Source organism: Cataglyphis hispanica, chromosome 8 (assembly GCF_021464435.1).
Source record: "Cataglyphis hispanica isolate Lineage 1 chromosome 8, ULB_Chis1_1.0, whole genome shotgun sequence".
NCBI classification, from domain to species: domain Eukaryota; kingdom Metazoa; phylum Arthropoda; class Insecta; order Hymenoptera; family Formicidae; genus Cataglyphis; species Cataglyphis hispanica.
The window spans coordinates 544,591-561,120 of record NC_065961.1 but is presented as its reverse complement, the minus strand read 5'-3'; the positions used below and the strand labels follow the sequence as shown (position 1 = coordinate 561,120).

At 30.1% G+C, this 16,530-nt stretch overlaps 1 protein-coding gene across 1 annotated transcript in view; it reads right to left on the bottom strand.

Annotated features, from left to right (window-relative positions):
• Window positions 1–16,530, bottom strand: part of LOC126851779 (cytochrome P450 4C1-like) — a 421,874-nt gene that overhangs the window by 90,285 nt on the left and 315,059 nt on the right. The gene's annotated exons all lie outside the window — the stretch shown is intronic.

Below are 16,530 nucleotides of genomic sequence, written 5' to 3'. Positions count from 1 at the left end.
TTTCTCATATATGTTTATATGTATATCCAATGTTTTAACAAAATATTGAATATGCAGTACATGTTTTTTATAATAATTTTCGGTAATAAAAAAATCTTATTTTCTATAGGAAATTACTCGAAAAAGAATCTTTCAAATATTCTCTTTATCTGGAATTTTCGATAAAAATACCTAGAAATTTAAGGAACTTTCACGAAATTTTTCACATGATTTGAGCAGACACTCCGTTAAAAACTTTCCGAAGTAAAAAACAAATATATAATAGACTCTACCTTTACTTCTAAATCGAAATCCGTTAAAAGCTCGCTCTTCCATATCGCATAAATTCAATTATCCGCGTCAGCGGCGTCGCTCCGCGGTTAAAATGCAAAAGAAAAATACGCAAACAGAGGCGTATTATTTCTGGCAACTACTGAAACTCCGACGAGAAACGCCACTTACCTCCACATTACATCCTCATACATCCGTGCTCGCGTCGCGGTAAAAAAGAAAAAAATAAAAACCGACATGTCTCGTCTAATGGGATTAGCCTCCTTGCGGGATACGCGCAAGAGAGAGATCCTGCATGCAGTGAGATCGGCGTCGCCTAATTAATAAAATAAATCAGCCGGTGCGCGCCGCGATCCCGGAGAGTGCGACGACCCCGCACATTAAAGCGAGAGCTTGGCTAACTGGCTGACTGACATGGCACCCGACGTCGGCCGATTGTCAAATTACAAGAAGATCGCGAATATCTGATGGGCCATGTGTATATGCATATATATATATATATCTATATGTATATATACATATATATATATATATATATATATATATATATATATATATATGTATATACACGATTGGGATTGAGTGGGAGGTGGGTGGAGAGGAGAGAGGGCGGAAGGGAGGGGAGGGGAGGGGGAGGGAGAGGACGCGCGGCGTCGCGACGCCGGTGTCGACGATCGCGCAGAATCCGACGTCGTCCCCCACCTGGGTGTTGCGGGCGCCGTCGATCCCTACCCCTTTTCCCTTGTACCTGCAACCCTTCCGCGACGGCTTGGCGTTACGTCATTCGAGTCCCGGACTCCGGCGACGATCGGCGGTGGTCCCTGATCGACTTCCGCTTCCGGCTCCCGCGACTCACGAGACTCGCCCGTGGAGAGTGGACGGAGGAGGATCCAGTTTCTGTTACCAGGTAAAGCGGCACCGCTCTCTTTCCCTCCTACGTCAAAGCGATCCTCTCTCCCGCTCGCGTCGTGCGCGCTGAAGCTAGCTTCAAGCTAGCTTTGCTCGATATACTAGGGCGATATTGTAGTTTGAATTCGCTAAATCCTCAATTCGCTAAATCCTTTTCGCTATAGCAGAGTTTTCGCGGAGTTCTTTGTCTAAATGATAGTTCTGTCCGTGACTATTTCGCGACATTAGATGACAATCCTATCTATTTAATCGCCGATCGCTGTTAATATCTGATGTAATTTTGCAAAACTTTAATTGGTCGTTTCAGTATAGTTCCTTCAAATTTTGAAATACTGCAAGTACACAATTCCCTAATGATACTAGACATCATTCATCCTCTAAATGTCAATATGTATATAATAATAATAATTATCATGTAGAAAGATATTTCATTTTTGACAAGATATGACTTATCTAGTGTCTTACTTTAAGTTTTCATTCTTGCTAGTTATTATATTTTATTTTCGATGCAATTTATCTTATAACTGGATACCCTTATCTTGGGCACCGTTGTTTTTATACTTCCATACATTTGAGAGAGAGAGAGAGAGAGAGAGAGAGAGAGAAAGGGAGAGAATCATAGAATTTTGAGATATTAAATTAATCGATATAAAATTGAATGAAAATGTGTGCTGTTTACGTGATAAGCAAATTTGAGATAATTTTTCGAGATCGTTACGTGATGGAGGTGAAGGAACATTGACAGTGGCGGATTGCAGTAGATACCTGTTGCATGTTGCGCATTGCTCCGAGGCAAATGTGACCGGCAAGTTGTGTCCCGCAGCAAGACTGCACTTCTCCTCAAATAGCTTTTATTCAAATATAATGGCATTACACACACACACACACACACACACACACGCGCGCGCGCGCGCGCACGCACGCACGCACGCACGCACGCACTGCTATTGCACACGCGTTGCTTAATCTGCCAGCCCATATAGCTGCATAATGTATAGTCATCGTGTGTCTCGATCTAAATTTTTTTTATTTAAACGTAAAGAATATCTCCTTGGAGAAAATTTGTAGCGATCGCCAGCGTATTATTACATTACGTTGCCTTATACGTATATATATATATATATATATATATATATATATATATATATATATATCAAGATGCATAGATAATCATAAAAAATTGCATCTTCAACAAATTTCAATATTCCTTCCTTCTATTCAAGTCATCAATTGATATTTTGCTATTATGCACTTTATACATTTTTTTGACAGCTGATTATAGCAAAATCAAAGATTCGCAAGAAATCTAAAAGTGTTTAAATATTTATAAACTGCAAAGATATTTTAATTTCTTCGATTCTTTTTTGAGAAAGCATTTATAAAACATATATTATATATACATATTTAGTATAAATAATTTTTAAAAAAATACAAATAAAATGAGAAAGAGAGAAAGAGAGAAAGAGAGAGAGAGAGAGAGAGAGAGAGAGAGGGAGGGAGGAGAGAAGATATGAATATTTTACAAAAATTTGAAATCGAAAACCTATTAATAGTACGGGAAATGAAAGGGTTAAAATTCAGGATCTCTAAATTTGATAAACATGAAATATTTGCAGGTTATAAAATTTATTACCAGTATATTACCAGGAAGCCACAAATGGACTAACATTGCGGTTTTACACGGATTGCAGTAATCCAAGCAATATTCGAAAGCTGCAATCGAGATAGAATTTCATATTAACAGGATACTTTGTAAGCATTCGATATATATATATATATATATATATATATATATATATATATATATATATATTGCTTTTGTGGCATTGCCATAACGGTTCTTAGACCGCATACGGCGTTCTGATAATTAATAATGAGATACAACGGAACGCTCATTGTCGGAATTCGGGAAATGATATCATATAAATTTTCTGTATCTAAAATATTTTCTATCCTTATTTTAACTCTTTGTTTTGGTGCATACAGTATGATAATCAGTATTGGATATGAGAAAATATCACTTCCTACTAGAGAGAAAGTACATTTTGTGATACTTAGCAGTTTTATATTTATGACTTTTCCAAGCTAAAACAAAGATCTTAAAAGCTTGCCATATTTTCTATTTTTCTCCTCATACGTTTGCATTTTAAAACATTTCAGAGACGGTGAACACATTTCAATTCTGGAAACAACACGATGGGCGGAAAAGAAAGAGTAACAGCTCAATAAAGAAAAGGAAAGAAAAATTGAGGTAAGTGAGAATGAGATCCGCAGGGAAAAGTTCCGAGTGGAAAAAGAAGTTTCTTTTTCGTAAGACATCGATTTAAAATTGAACGTGAAATGTAGTTACCGATATTGCCTCTCGACCGGTCGAAAGAGAGTGAGAGAGAGAGAGAGAGAGATAGTGGCAGCGAAAGAGAACGAGAGGAAAAGAAAGAAATCGCAGTCGGAGTTCCTCCTCATCTCGACGTCTGATACGTGCGATGTAATAAAATTATGATCGGCCACTAAACCCTCCCATCCATTCGTCTCAATCATTTCCTCGAGATTGACGAGCCTGGCATACCCGCGCATTTCCGATTCTCCCTTCCTTCTACCCGCCATTTTCGTTTTTCTTCGTCGATGGGATTTATATACGATTGATACACGATTGATTTTAAAGTCCTTCCATAATTCGACGTGATACACTTAAACTTGTCAATTTATCTACTTCTTGGAAAAATATGAGAAATCTAGGGAATTTTAGGGATAGGGATATAGGGAATTTTTTAATAAAATATAGGGATATAGGGAATTAGTTTTATTTTATAAAATTGCACGAAAAAATTTTTGAAATATTTTCTTTATCCGAAATTTTGAATAAAAATACGTGGAGGTGAACAGGGAATTTTCTTTTACAAGATTTGAGCAGACACTCTGATACATTGTGTGTATATATATATATGTGTGAATTTAATCGCAATTTTGTTTGAATGGAATTGCGCGTTTCTTTGCCTCAATAAAGCTACCGCGAAAATAGATGATAAGCTGCGACCGAAAGATATATAATCACTAATCAAGATTCATTTTTATTGCAGATCTACGCGAGACTTTTTGATCCAAATCTGCGCAGCAAGTGTCTCAGCAACTTCGACTTGGAGCTCTTTATGCTTTTGATTGTTGCTCAGAAAGCCTTGTTTACGCTATTGGCTTTCGGGCAATAATCATAATCACGGAAGAGCTGATTATCATCGTTATCCGCTGATTGCGTGTCACCGGATTATGATAATGAATTTGTATTGTAATTTTATTGAAAGAAAGTTTTATCTACTCAAGTGAAAATAATATAACATGGCCGGATGTAAATGTACATAATTAGTTAATTATGAAAAGATAACACATTTTATACGTAATCATACATATAATACTAGTCGAAGGAAGGATGTAGAAAGCAGGAAGCTATGAAGCTATCTTAAAATAATCTATGGTAATCAATAGAGCGTTAGCGAGATCAGATAGACATTCATATGGACGCAATTATACATATAAATTTTATCTTTTATGTATCTTTTTAAAAATAAGTGTATAAGAAATTGATTATTTTCTCGAAAATTAAGCTTTAAAAAAAAATATTTTTTATTTTTTATTTTAGATGTCACATATATCACATCCTATATAATTAACAGCGTCCATTGTCTGTTAGCTTGTTACTCGCTTTACTCCATAAGCTCCAAACTGCAATTATTTTTGATATCTTTACGGAAATATTAGTCATACGTCGTACCTTATAATGCGCGGTAATAATTGTAATTAAAAGGCTCATAAATATCCGAGGATGATGCACTTCCTCCTGCAAGACAATGCTCGTCGAGGAATTCCCACGCTGTAATTCCTGATAGAACGAGACTGATATATGCGATTGAATTTGAGGAGAATCAGGAATATTGTTGTTTTTAGTAATTATTAAAAGGTTTAATAATTATCCGAAAATAATCTCGCAATATATCTTATACACATACGAGGAAAAAATGTAAATCCAAAAATTTCTTTTTTATTTAAGAAAATTTATTTAAATACTTGTAAAGAAATTAGTTATTTCAATTAAGCAGCAAATAAATCTAAATTAGTAAAATATAAAATAAAAACAAAGTATTTATTTTTAGATTAAAATTTTGAATAATGCATTTCAAATATTATAATTTTTATTAGTCAACTAATAATTTATTTAATATTACAAAATGTTTTTGGAAACAAAGTATATATTTATTTAAATAAAAAAATCATAATTAATAAAATGTAATTATTTGATTGAAAATAATTGTGTTTTTAATAAAGAAAATACTTTCATTAAATTAACAAAATTCTAAGATATCAATGAACGTGTAAACAATGTCTATATACATTATTTTATTGTTTATTACATACACACATTATAAATTAAGTATAAACATAATTAGAATATATCTCTTATTTTTACAAACAGAACTAGTGTAATACAAATGTAGCATTGAAGCCTCTTTAGACGATTTATAATTCGCGACAAAATTCAAAACAGAATTTTATTTACAATTTTATACGTTACATATTTTAATGTATATGCATATTCTGATATATAATTTTATTTGTATGTATCTTACGTGTTTAAATCTTTCTGTACTACATATAAAATTTAATAAATAAAATTCTCTTGTGAATCTTATCGCGAATAAATCGTCTAAAAACCTAACCTTTAATTTATAAATACTAGATATGTATACAAAAGATTAGATAAATATGTAAGAAAAAATGAACTTATGTAATTATATAAAATCACATCCAAAATCTGGCGCGATATGGTCTTATCTTTATATAATCATATTTAGCTAGATCTTCTTTAGAGATTGTAGCCAAAGCTACACCCTTAGACGATTCTTTATAAATCTAACAGAAGTAGAATATATATCATATAACATATACTCAGTGACGGTTTATATCATACCGCTATAAGCGAAAAAAAGCCAAAAAATACACAATTTTAAGAAATGATCTTTATCTTATGATAGTAGCATTTTTCAAATACAATTTGTATGTATTTCCATATTAATAAAATTTTTTACAACTCAAAAACTTAAGCATTAGTATAGATTTTTAGATAAAGACACTGTTAACGCAAAAAATTAAAATGATAAAAGAAACTAATAGTTTATAAAATATATATATATATATATATATATATATATATATATATATTCTATCATATATGTATATCTAATTGTTAAATGACGTCATTTAATATTATTTTGACGTCAAATGATATGGATTTACCATCTGAATATTTATTGTTGCAAAATGATTTCTACTATAAGAGGAAATTGTATACGTGCAGTTTTGAACATAATTCTACTATAAATGTTCGACTATATCTCTGTGTGAAGAAATAGAATGAATTTTTGTGCAGAAAATCAAATAACGAATTTGTAATAATTACAAAGTATTTTAATTATAACTTTGATAGACGGAAAACATACAGGGGCAATCAATATTGGTTACGTAATTATTTAAAAATTTAATCTGGGAAAGCGAAAGAAAGGATATATTGTTTCCGCAAATTTTATGGATCGGAAACTACACTAATATTGTTTCAATGCATGTTAACTTTTGAAATTATAAAACATTATTCTAGAGAAGTAGATATTTCAATGGATTTATAAATCCATATTTTTCGCTCTTTGCTAATAAATATAAAATGTAACTTAAATCAAAATATTATATAAAGTATGTATGCGCAATACACATATTTAAAATAAATACAAAAAGTAAGCAAACTTTTATAAAGCTTAATTAGAATTTTTATCTTAATATTGTAATACTAGAAGAGATTATATATAATATTGGCCAACTTTCATATTTATAATAATTGTTTTTAATAATATTTTTAATTCACTATCATAATTTTTTATTATAATTTTGTAAGTTTTTCAAATTACTTGTTTAAAAAGTAATTTTTTAAATTATTTCTTTACTTATTTTTAAAATTTAACGAATATTATAATACACAGTATTTAAACACCAACTATATCGTTATCTTACAAAATCTTGAATCATTATCTTACAAAATATATCAATTGCTTACAAAATAAACAAAAATTTACTTGATAAGTCCAAGCTTGTATCGCTTATCTTTACATTTATATGTAGTATCAATAAAATTCATTAAAAAAAAATTTATTTTAATAAATTTCTCTTAAAATTACGATTATACGAATAACGTAAATATAAATATAGAAATATTCCCCTCTGCAACAGGAAATACATTTATTTTTATTTCATTCGCTTTTCATATTAAATTCTCAATATTATTTTCAAATAAAACAAAAATATGACACAAAATGTTTCAATATTCAAAACAAGATTATTAGTAAAATTACATGTTATAATTTACATACATTATTTTCGATATAAATAATTACCCTTTCTCTCTCTCTCTCTCTCTCTCTCTCTCTCTCTCTCTCTCTCTTCTTTCTCTTTTCTTTCTCTAATTTCTATAATTTCTTACTTTATTAACGCTTAAAAATATATATAAATTAGATTATTTCTTACGCTTACATGTTCAAAAGAATAAAAAAATATATTTAATAAAATTATATTATAAAATAATATCGTAATAGTATACTAAAAGAGAGGAAAAGGGGGTTATAATCATAAAAATAAATTTATGTAGAATAATACATTATAATAAATTATAATACATATCGAAATTTTAAAAGTCATAAAAAAATCATAAAAAAATATGAACGTTATTTTCAATATAAATAGTCACCTTTCTCTCCTTTCTTGTCTCTTCTCTAATTTCTATAATTTATTAAAATCTGTTAAAATTTAAAAAAATATATATAAATTAGAAAATAAAATAAATAAATATATATATATATATATATATATATATATATATATATATATATATTATAATATACAATCTTACAATATATATTATTTTACATAAAAAAAAAAACACATTTAAAAGAGTAAAGTTTAACATCATAAAACACTATATCGAATTTATCTCGATGTCGGAAATCGCAATGGCTTAATTCTGAAGGATGCATCAGCTCACGTCAGAGGCGAGTCAGATGCTCCGCGGAAAGTTTCTTCCGCTCGCATCTCTCGTTTTCTCTGGCGAGAATCGCACAATCTCCGATGCGCCTCGATGTCGGCAGCGATAGTGTTTTGTCGAGAACTGCCAAAAAGTCGGCGCAACGAGGGTTGACAGCCAGTAACGAGCAGCTCGCGGCGGAAGGCGGACAATGGTTCCGGCAAAACACAATGCATTATTTAAATTTTAAAAGCCCCTCAAAGTGTCGGCTTAATTCGCCGGTCTCTTTTAGCCTACCTCCGGCTGAGCGCGGTCGGAAACCGCGGGAAAGCGACAAACTAGATCCTCACACGTGCGTCGACACGTGCGCACGTACATGTGCACGATGCGCTCGTAGGTGCATGGAAATTTTCTCTCTTTCTCTATTTTTGAAATAATTAATTATAATAATTACAAGTATTATCGCGAAAAGATTGAATAGTAAAATAACTGTCACGTTTATATGACATTTAATGACATTTATAGGACGTTCTAAATATAAGAGAATAATAGAGTTTATTTTATTAAGTAGACATGCATAATTTGCGCAGATGCGACTCCCTAAATTTTATTGTAATATCTTCAACTGTCAACTTTATTGTTCTATTCTTTGTTTTAATCAAAATCCCGGCAAATTGAATCGGAAAATACGCTTTATCGAATTACTTCTTATACGCTTTTTTAAAACAAAAAAATAACTGTGTGTGAGTGTGTGTGTGTGTGTGTGTGTGTGTTTCCAATTACAACTTTAGCCGGAAAAATTTTTAACAATTCAAATAAAAAAATCGATGGAAGTCAACCAACCTTCAGACCCAAATTTCATTAAATATTTCCTGAAAATACAGTAAAAAATATATTTAATAAAATTATATTATAAAATAATATCGTAATAGTATACTAAAAGGGGGGAAAAAGAGGTTTATTTTTATTTTCTAATTTATATATATATATATATATATATATATATATATATATATATTTTTTAATTTCAACAGATTTTAATAAATTATAGAAATTAGAGAAGAGACAAGAAAAGAGAGAAAGGTGACTATTTATATTGAAAAATGACGTTCATATTTTTTTATTAGACAGCATTATTTGTAACATATACTCTCGCGCGAAAGAAAAAAAAATAACAATAATACTTCTCATCGTTTTCAATTGGCGTTCGCGTACGTGAAAACTGCATTCGTCGCCGAATCGATCTCATCTTTCTCCATATAATTGCTAATCTAACCAGCGGCGAGGAAGTCGCTGTCTGTGCATCCGTGTGCGTCGTATGTGCGTCGCGCGAATAATCGAATGTACTCGCGAAACACACACACACACACGCACGCACGCACACACTAACATCGGCATGCGCGTCTCGAGTGCAGGATGATACATACGCGGATACGTAGCGAGGGTCGGAGAAGAGCAGGTTGACAGATTGACGTTCGGTCGCGCTTCGTTCAGCCCAGCGTCCGATGAATATTTCAGGTGCCCGGCTTCACCTGTCAGCTCGCGGGATGCCACGCGACGCGGAGGGGCGAGGGTTTGGGGAGGAATGGCGGGACGGCAGGGGATCGTGGGGCCGGCGAGGGAGAGGGGGGGGGGGACGGAAGGAGCGAAAGAGAAAGAGCGAGCAGAGGCGGCAGCCTGGTTGCTTCTATGTATAGGGGGGGGCCGTGCCCTGGCGAACTTTCGACCCGAAATGACCTGAGAGAGGCGAAGAAGACGTAGACTCTTCGTCGCTATGAGATAGAATTTCCACCTTTCCTAGCTTTCTCTGTCTCTCTCTCTCTCTCTCTCTCTCTCTCTCTCTCTCTCTCTCTCTCTCTCTCTCTCTCTCTCTCTCTCTCTCTCTCTCTCTCTCTCTCTATCGTTCTCGTTTGCGATTCGCTCCATCGGCGATGATGAGTCTAATTCCAGAATGCCGATCGATTGTCTATGAAAATATCAGAGGGATTATATATTTATTTGTGCACGTGTCCCAGTTTGCGTGCCCACCGTCTGCATGGGGGAGGAGGGGGAGGAGGGGGAGAGAGAGGTCGAAGAGGAGACGAAGAAGAAGGAGGGATGCAAATTTCTCTCTCTCTCTCTCTCTCTCTCTCTCTCGTCGTTACTTCCTAATAAAATATCAATAGTGTAGTTGCCTCTCGTAATTATTGGTACGATTAATTTTACGATGCGAATAATGCATTAATTTATTATAATGCGTAGCTCAATAATCTGTTCAATCAATTAATTAATTGAAGAAAGAGAAAATTTTATTAGCACAAGATATGTATACACAATCATATTGAATAGCTATAAATTTTCAATATCAAAAGTTTAATGAAAATCGATAAGCGTCCTTCTCTTCCATTTCCTGTTATCAATTTTTTATTAATAAATTCATATTGCTTTAGAAAAGAAGATTTGCACTGTTTTTAAAATAAACGCTTCATATCTCATACGGGGATCTCTACCGCGTTACCGAATATTAATTCCACATTGATCTCTCTCGATGTAACGTTCTATTATTAAAATCTGCTGGAGATTTGCACGTGGAATCGTTTTAAGTAGTTTGCCGATTATTCTCACTCTATATATAATGCGACAAATCTTGTTAGATATAATATTATTCCAAGATAATATACGTCAAGACTGTTATATGCAAATTAGCATTTAAGATAAATGACACTTCATGGATATCTCGTATGACTAATGTGAGATAATAAAATTATAATTAAATATATAATTATAATTAAATAAGTCACACATATAATAATAACAGCGAGTTATATTGTTCATAATCATAAACAACATTTATGTTCTATATAAACAAAAAAGAAGATAAAAAGAGGAAAGTGGAAAAAAACTTTGATTTATACTTATTCTGCGCGAATGATCCTCGCAATTTGTCTGACATATGATATTTTTACGATGAAGGAACTGAAATATATGAGCCTTCACATCGCGAACGTCCAGCCAGTCTGATCCTGTGAAGGGAAGAAACTGGATTTCAATCACAGACGATGAACGCAAAGTTGAAATTTGCACTTACAATGCACGCCCATTGGCGCTTTTACTAAATATTCATGCACCATCACGGTAAAACCCGTTCACGCCTGGAACCTCATGAATGAATCGCTTAAGTTACATAAAGATCGTTGCTGATTGTAAAAAGTTCACATAATTCGTGCCAGATATAATCATCCGGTCTTAAATGATAAAAGCGCTTCGGATATGCGAAGAACATATCGAGAAACACGGTAGTGTATCGCGCCATGTCATACATAGTTCTTTAACATTATAAATAACTCGTTATTTATAGTAATTTCATCACAATACTCACGTCAGTACATATGCTGCTCATGCTCTCTTCTCGCAACTTATTCGCAAACAGTGATTTCATTTTTTATTAATATCTTTGCTGATGTCGCTATTATGTTCAAATTAATAAATAAACGATATCATAAATAACTCTGCTTTCGCAATTTAAATAAAAAAAAAAGTTTTGTAAGAATATAATCTTATAATATAATTAAAAGAAAAGAAAAGCCGTTTTTTCCCAAATAATTTAAGGATGTTCTGGATGTACAATAGTAGCAAAATATTGTCAAAATTAAAAAGAAAACAGGTTTCTTACGTTTATACTGTTTGAAAAATTAAAAAAATAAATTTGGATTATGAAAAAGATTTAAGTATCACAAAATAATATGGATTTTGATGTCTTCGAAAAGAAAATAATTGTAATTAATATTTTTCCTAATTTATGGCAAAAACTTTTGATCCTGAATATCCTCTGAAATTAACTGCAAGAAACAATGAAAAACAAATAATTTGCAGAAAGAGAAAAAGAGACAAATAATATTTTTCTACAATTTTTAATAAATAACTTTTAAACGAATTAGTGGATCTAAATCAAGTTTTGCACAAATATTTATTAGAATTTCCTTAATATATATGAAAATTTTTATTTCATTGGTAATATTTTTTCTTTGTCAAATTTGTGAATAAGTGCTACAATAGGCGATTTTCCATAAGAATCAATAGTAACTTCAAATTTAAATAACTTTTAAACCGTTAAGAGAATTGTACTTAATTTTTGCAGAAATATTCAGAAGAAATAGTAGAACAATCTATGAAATTTTAATGCTTTTAGTATTTCGATATATGTCACATCTTTAAGTAAAAAATTGTGCAAATTAAAAACTTGCACATGGCTTCCTCATAATTTTATTTCCTTTTTTTTATAATATCAGTAATCGTAATTACAAATCGGGATGATATCAGTTTCCGAGACTCTAAAATAATTTTCCAACAAGATGCAATCTGTCGTTTTTAAAAAACAATGTAAAATAATTTAATCTAATATTTAAAAAATTTGTAGAAATTAGATGGTAAACAAACATTTATTGAAAAATTTAATATTTCATAAAAAATGAACCGTTTCAATAATTTTAATCAAATTTAACACCAACCATTAACTCTTTAACGCTTTAACTCTATTAATGTAAAAATATTTAGCCCGATATCTCAAAATTTGATGAAGTTAGAGCAACTACATCTTTTTTTTTAGAAAAAGTCAAAATTTTATAAAAAATGAACTCTGTCATCAATTCTCATTAAAATCAATACCAATCATTCTTTAATACTAGTCTATTAATGTAAAAATATTTAGCCTGATATCTCAAAATTTGTGGAAGTTACAGCATGCACATACATTTATTGAGAAATTCAAAATTTCATAAAAAATAAACCCTTTTACCAATTCTCATCAAATTCAATACCAACCATCCTTTAATGATATTCTATTTATATAAAAAAATTTAGACAAATATCTCAAAATTTTCGGAAGTTACAACAATAACACCTTTTTTTGAAGAATTTAATATTTTATAAAAAATAATCCCTTTATCGATCCTAGCCAAGTATAATACCAATCAATCTTGAATGATACTTTATTCATATAAAAAATTTTAGCTCATTATCTTAAAATTTAACGGCAGATAATCCAACCACGTCCTTTGATGCACATACAAACATACATACACACATACTCGACATTTTGTAAAAATATGTTTTATTCGACCTTTTAGAACATTCTAAACACATTGGCATCAAAATTAGAAAAAAAAATTTTTTCACAAAAACAAAGCTTCCTCTATGAAGAAGCAAAAAGAATTATAAGAGTGTCGCGGAATAATGCAAGGAAGAGAAGTGATCTCTTATATTCTAATCGATGTCATATTGAGCAAAATTAGGTTATATTTAGGTTAGTAATTAGGTTATATTAGGTTAGTAAAACTGAACAAATACTACACTTGAGTGCATCGTGCATTGTTAATTAATACATTTGTGACAAATAAATTTTGTTGGAAAATATGATTATGGAAACATTGAAAGAAATATTTTGAAAGGCTGACCATGTTTTTGATGACGATAAGCTGATAATGTGTGTTCATATATGATGTTCATCACTCTTTTCCCTTTCCTATCTTTCTTTCTCTCTCCTGTTTTCTCTTTTTTTCATTTTGCTCTTTGTCGCATTCGAACGATCGAGCGAGTTTCGAGCAATTCAATATTGCTAGAAGAGAATGACATAAGCTCTAAAAACTTACATTTAAAAAGGAAAAAAAGGCGCCAAGTACACGTGTCAGTGTGAAAAATTGTTATATGTATCTACAGAATCTCACAAAAATAATATCAAAAAATTGCGCCAACTGAAAATGAAAAATTGTACAAATATATTAACCAAAAACAGTTGTATAAAATAGCTATTTTAATTTCTTACAAAAATAATGATAAAATTGTGCTAATTAAATAAAAATTTATGTTATGTATACATGTTTATAAAATTTATTTATTTTTCGATATTAAAAAAAAACATATATCTAATAATACAAAACATAAAAAAAAGAAATTTTTCTTACCGTTGACTTTTGTTGAGTTTGCGAAATTCTCTCTCAATATATGACTATTATTTTCATGTATTTTTTTTTATGGAATGCAGTTCGAGTCCATATTGCATCAAATCATTCTTCTTTTCGTATAAATCATATCGCAATATTTTCGTATCGCCGCTATAGTTTGTCAAAGAATTCTCGTCAACTGCTATCGTATTGCTAAATTGTTATATATTTTTTTTGTTACTCGTAGAGTTTAGCTGATGTTTGAAAGACAAAGCGACGAGCACAAAACCAAAATGCGATATTTTTTGCCATTATCAACTTTTTGACGTATTAAGGATGTATGTGACATATATCGAAATATTAACAAAAGCATTAAAATTTTATAGATTGTTCTACTATTTCTTCTGAATATTTGTGCAAAAACTAAGTACAATTCTCTTAACGGTTTGAAAGTTATTTAAATTTGAAGTTACTATTGATTCTTATGGAAAATCGTCTATTGTAGCACTTATTGACAAATTTGACAAAAAAAATTATTACCAATGAAATAAAAATTTTCATATATATTAAGGAAATTCTAATAAATATTTATGCAAAACTTGATTTAGATCCACTAATTCGTTTAAAAGTTATTTATTAAAAATTGTAGAAAAATATTATCTGTCTCTTTTTCTCTTTCTGCAAATTATTCGTTTTTCATTGTTTTTTGCAATTGATTTCAGAGGATATTCAAGATCAAAAGTTTTTGTCATAAATTAGGAAAAATATTAATTACAACTATTTTCTTTTACGAAGACATCAAAATCCATATTATTTTGTGATACTTTAATTTTTTTCATAATCCAAATTTATTTTTTTAATTTTTCAAACAGTATAAACGTAAGAAACCTGTTTTCTTTTTAATTTTGACAATATTTTGCTACTATTGTACATCCAGAACATCCTTAAATTATTTGGGAAAAAACGGCTTTTCTTTTCTTTTAATTATATTATAACATTATAAGATTATAAGATTACATTCTTACAAAACTTTTTTTTTTATTTAAATTGCGAAAGCAGAGTTATTTATGGTATTGTTTATTTATTAATTTGAACATAATAGCGACATCAGCAAAGATATTAATAAAAAATGAAATCACTGTTTGCGAATAAGTTGCGAGAAGAGAGCATGAGCAGCATACGTACTGACGTGAGTATTGTGATGAAATTACTATAAATAACGAGTTATTTATAATGTTAAAGAAGCAATTTAACTGCCGTGGAATTGTGTATAAAAGATTCAAAGAAAAGATTTTATTAGCTAATTTTCATACGTGATAGATGGATTAATTCAACGATATTCCATAAAGAAGAATGTTTAGCCGTTTAGAACATTAATATTCAATAAAGAATAAAGTATCATTGCATGACAATATTAAAGTATCTAAAGATAGCTTTATGCGATTAGAAAAGAGGCAAATAATGAAAATTTTATATTTATATAAAATATATGATTTGAAGAATTTACCTCAAAAAATAATTAATTAAATACAAAAGCAAGAAAAATCTTCTTTATTCTTTAATCATAACTTTATAGCTGATAATAAGTTTGTTAATAGTTAATAGTAAATGTTAGAAACACAAAATCCGGTTTGTAATTGTCCGTATCTCACATTAACGCATAAATTATTAACAATTAATTTTTAAAGAACATCGAAAATAGCGATGATGATTTAAATAAAAATAATCTCAGTTCTCTGTTTAGTATCTTTATTTTACGCTGAGAAAAAAAGTGCAAGTAAACATGTGAAGAACAAAGATACTGATGAATAAGAAATTTGAAATTGCAAACAATTTTATACAAATGCATTTTACAAAATATGAAGAATAATAGTATGAAATAAATATTACTTGCATAGTAATTTATTTGTATCATAAATAATTTAAATGTCTTGACAGCTATTTTGCTTATTTTATTATTATTTAATATATATTATATACTTTATTATTAATTATTAGATATATTAAGGTATGATGTATACATAACGCTAATAATCATTACACATAATAATAATTACGCAGTATCAGACAAAATATTTCTAGAACTTTTTTTTTAATGTTTAAAATTTAAATTTGTTAAGAATTAAGTACACTTTTATAATTTTTATTCTATGCATATTGTGCAAAAATATTCATGCTTCAATCATCATAATATTTAATAATGAATACGAAATTATATTCTTAGCTAATTTAGTATTTTATGTGCAACAATTGTATGTAATATGTAAAGAATTTACTATCTTTTTTATAATAATTAATTTATGTACGATATATAACAGCATAAGAGAAAATCAAACTAAAACGTGACTATTTATAAACAATCTGAAATTATAGATTAAAACA